The following is a 5,268-nucleotide window of genomic DNA, read 5'->3' as shown; positions in this document are numbered from 1 at the left end:
TTTTAATGCTCAAACGGAAGAAATATATGTGTGTGGATGGAAATAAAAGTACCTGGAGACCTCCAACATAAAGTTTTGGGATTTCTTTGGATTCAACAACTGCTTTTTTTTTTTTTTTTTTTTTTTTTTTTTTGTCTGTCTGTCTACTTGCTCAAGTGGAAATTAAACTAGATGTCAGCTTAATGTCAAATTTTGAGTTTGCATTTACAAAAATGTCACTTTTTTAAAGTGCTTACAAAATTATCAATTTTGGACATTATTGCCCCTTTGAATAATTTGAATACCTTATATGCTCTTCATTAAATGAGATGATATGACTAGATAAAAGATTGTACCAAAATTGTGTCACGATAGTAAATGACTATGAAAGAGTGGAAATATAAAATAAAAAGAAGAAGAGTGGAAGGAAGAGGTGAAATGCCCAAAAGAAGAAGAAAAACAAATGCCCACCCTCGTCCACTGGAATCGCCCATCTCCCTCCTTGTCGTCAATGACCAGAGTAACGTCCTTCACTGTCAATATTGTTACTCACACCTACTCTGTCATTCAAATCAGCCGGAACCGAGCACCATGTCCCCTCTGTCATTGGAATCATTTTATGCCCAACCATCTTCGATCACTATGAATCACTCCACTGCCAATGAAAACAGTCACTAATATATTGGGGCTGGTGTTTCTTTTCTTTTTTTGCATTTTCTAAAAAAGAGGAATATGAATATGAAGCACCATATTGAATATGAAACACCATGTGTTCTTATGTTTCCATTTGACTAGTTTAGTAGGGAAGCAAAGTAGATCTTGCAAGCTGCAGTGAGGCGTACGAGGCCTCTGCCTCAGGGCGAAAATTGCAAAAGGCCTCATTTTTGGCCGTTTTATTTATTTTATTTATTTATTGATTGATTAGATGAATTGAAAGGGAAAAGAAAATTTCATGTACCACTAAGCTGAATTTGATCTAGCTGACGTGGGATAGTTGTTTTTTGTATGACTTTCTTTTATCACAAAGGTAAATGTTTGTATCTGGATGCGTTTTTTTTCAATTCGTCAACGAATTCTAACTTTTTCAATAGTCGTATTGTGTGTTCATGGGACTTCGAATGTTTGTTAGACCTTACTCACTCAGAATAAGAATGAAGTACAAAAGTCAATCATACATGAATTTTATTGTTGGGGAGTTATCATTATTTCTGCAAATTGACGTAGGAATTGGATACAAATGTTGCGTAGTCCCTTAGATGAATATTTAAAACTGAAATTTAATTAAGATTTCTTAGCTTGACCATGTAAGACTTAAAAATGCTTGATGATTGATAGCAGCCATTGAACTGGAAGACTGTACAATAAAAATTTATGCAAAATCTTTTCCTCCCTCAAAAGTGATCCTTTTGAGCTAATTTTTCCATTTATTTTCTCTTCAAATTTATTCATACATTTTATTTACATATAGTACAATTAAGGAAAGTAAATATTTGCGTTCTTCAAAAAGTAGTGTGTTGTTTGCGGTGTTATTGTGGAAGCTCTGAAGGTCGATACTCTCATAAGCTTTGCTCTTCATTTGAACCATTTCTTTGGAGAGTGGTAAACAGTTCCCTTCTACGATTCATGTGAGCAACTTTCCTGCAACTTGTGTATTTCTATTTTTATTATTATGTTTTCATGCTTCTTTTTGTTTTCATTTCTTCAATTAGTCATGAATTCGAATTTGTTCTCAAATATGGAGATCTAACTAGTCGAGGTAGACACTTTTCATGATCTTGCACTAGGTAACTAGTGAGATGTGTGTGGAAAATATCACATCAGTGTTTTGTCGGTAAATGAACCTGGCTTTAATGCAATAGAATTATACATTTGAATTAGTGTTTGATCTTAATTTTTTACTTCAGGCTTGTGAGTTGTGACGATGAAATTCTTAAGGGTGTGATTCCATATTTTTTTGTCGAAATTCTACTAATCAGGTAAGTAATGAACTTGCCTTAACATGTTATTGAATATAATGAAAATTTTTTAAACATTTTCGACTTATATGATTGGTTATTGTATGATCAATTTCACAGGCGCACGTAGTAACTACATTGAAAACTTTGATTGTGAGATGATTGAGATATTTTATATTTGTCTTTTAGGTTAATTATTAGGCATTAGATATAGACTCATACACCATGCCTCCTAGCATTATGAGTCTAGTGTTCAAAAGAGAAAACGGGAACGAAATGACATTACATTAACACGAAGTCAACCAGGGGATATTTACCGCTATTTTAAAAACAACTATGCGAATGCATTGGATTTTGCATTTACACTAATTTCGCAAGGGATTAATTTGGACTTTACTTCGAGCCCCGACAATCAAATAATGAACAGTCCTGTAGGGAATAATCCCTTTATTTCATTATTCTTGAAGTTTAACATCTTATTTCATTCCACAACTTCTCAGAATTAGTTTCGTAGAAAGAAATAGGTTGTAATTGAATATATAAAATATGGGAAATTGAGCTACAATTTGTTCTTAAAATATGAACATTAAATGAGCGTTCAAGAAATTATAAGAAAATAATATGAAAACGAAATAAATACTGCATCATTTGTAGGCCCCTGGTGCATTAAAGTGTAGGATTAGATTGCATCACACAATTCAATTTCTCAAGTACTAAAACAAAATTACATAATTATCCAGCCTCCGTTGATCTATGAATGTCATATAAGCTTCTATAATTTGAAGATATGTCAGTCTTCTACTAGGATTGAACAGAGTAATCAATTTTTTCAGCACACGCGATCTAATTGGTCTCACTTGCACACATTTGGGTTGTTGTCTTATATTGGGACTTTTTTTATGGTCACTTCTTATTATTTTTTTCCTATCTTGGACAGTAAGTAGGATAACTTGAATGGTCAGAAATCTGTAGCTGATTTGGTTATCGAAAGAAATTGTTTCCCAAAAACTGTTTTTCTTCCCATTTGTTTTACAAATGGCTTTAAGCAAGAATTACAAAATCATACCTTGCATTCGTTTTAAGTTATGGTGCTTTGGATGTAAAACTTATATTTCCCATGTGTTTATTTCAGTAGACAGCTGACTTCTGTAGGCAGATGACATCACATTGAACCATCGTTCCCAACAGTTCACCTCTGGTAATCTCGACAGATGGTTGCATACTGATAGATTATTTTAGTCATATGTCAATATTAACTATCAATATCGACAGATGAACTATTCATACCGACGGTTGATGTCAGCTTCCCATGACAATTCGACCATTAAGAACTAGTAGTTTTGGTAATCATCTAACAAAAATAGGGTTCATTCGAACATTACATCAGTTACGCATACAATTTTATGTGTGTTACACATTATTGTTTCACATGTGTTACATTATAATGTTTGGTTCATTCGAGTGTGACATGGGTGCTTGGCATCGACATGTACATCATATTATGATCTAACCTTTCTTTTTCTCACTGACCTTGTAGCACAGATGGATTTTGAATTCCAAGTTCCGAAAAATACACGGCTGGGGGCTCACATTTCACAACGAAGCAACTTGAAGTATGTGAAGACGGTGACGAAGCATTTTGACGAATGACAACGTGAGGTTTTCCACAATTTATGCCTCGTGTTCTTAGCCGAAGTTCCTGAAATCTAATTCTTTGCCCAACTTATCCAACAACTAGTATTCAGATTCATTCGAACTGATAAGACAAATGAGTTGTGGTTCAACGTACAATAGTACATGATGAGGTTCAGTCTGTAGGAGTGCGATTACTTCACTTGAGTGCTCTAGAAATGAAGAATGAAAGAGAAGTACTTCAAATCATTGACAAGATTTCGTGTGCGCAACTCCAGACTACTTCTCTCCGACCTTCAACGTCCTAAGCAAATCGATACAAGCTCGGTCTGGTTCTAATTGTCGAAAGAGTTTTCAATGCTCCGGATAGTAATGTGAGTATCGATAGGGACATGCTATCAATCATCGACGACCTCGATACCTTTTTTGCCTATCCTTGGTATAAAGTGGGATACAGATATATGTTGAAAGGATTTTGGGATAGTTGGGTAAGAAGATTTCGTTAGGTAGAGAGAAAGAAGGAGAAGAGATAACTTATATAGTTCATGGCTTTTCCATTATCATTTAGGTATGAATATAATTTATTTTTCATGATTTTTTCATTATTTCAATGCAAATATATTGCCGTGCCTATGGAGAGTCATGTCATATTGATTTTTTGCTATGACAGATATGGACGTATGAGGCCCTTTTGAAACTTGTGAACATTTTGGTCAGAGGCTCGATAAACGAATGCCACAACTTCTTAGCTGGTCGTCTACAAAACAACCACAGCGTACGAGATATTCTTCAAGAACGTATAAGTACATTGTGATTTTGAATGTAGTCAGTCTTTTCATTCCTCGATTGTGTACAAAACATTTTCACTGACACTCAATTCCTTATTTTAGAGCTGCACATGTATCCAACACTGCGTCCCACCGAGGTCAAGCGTGAGCTCCTGTATGTCTCCACTCTTGTGCATTACGAAGATCATACCGTGCCTGTGTTGGATGACATTATCAGGAACATTGTCACTCCACAATTTCATGTAGAGCGCTCCGACAATGGAGGTGATGACCACCCGTCTAGGGAGAAATCCGACGATGGACAATCCAGTAGAAGCGGCCTGAATGGACCTGATGACCACGATGGGTCGTTGGCTAGTGATTGTGACGACTTAAGTGCTGAAGATAGTGGAGACGAAAACGGTGACGGGTCCACCGACGACGACAATGACAGTAAGCATACCCGCGGAGGGCACGTCTTCCATGAGCACCATTAGTTTCTTCTTCCATGCATACACATCAACACATACATGACCAGCTAGAGCTTTTGGAGCAAGCTTGACGAGAGCGGATGTTGAGGAAATGCTGTTGGATCAAAGAATCATCATTGAAATGCGACTCTAGACCATGATGCTTGAAATCAGTTAACACATGACCTCCGAATTTACAAGATTCGGGGAGTTCGTATTTACCCTCGTGTCGCCACCCGGTTCGACCGCCAGTGCAGATGCGGCTGATATCGAGAATGAGCCCAAACCTTCAAGTAATTTATAATCGAGTCATGTATTTTACTTGGTTAGAAGATCATATCCATACATATAACGCCAGTTGAGCAGTTTTCATTTAATGTATCGCTAACATTTTTGTTAATATTGCAACTGTGACTTAAACATGCACGGAGGAGACGACGTCCCACCGCATGAACATGACGATCC

The sequence above is a fragment of the Olea europaea genome, unplaced genomic scaffold (assembly GCF_002742605.1).
Source record: "Olea europaea var. sylvestris unplaced genomic scaffold, O_europaea_v1 scaffold1187, whole genome shotgun sequence".
NCBI classification, from domain to species: domain Eukaryota; kingdom Viridiplantae; phylum Streptophyta; class Magnoliopsida; order Lamiales; family Oleaceae; genus Olea; species Olea europaea.
This window is presented reverse-complemented; position numbering follows the sequence as displayed.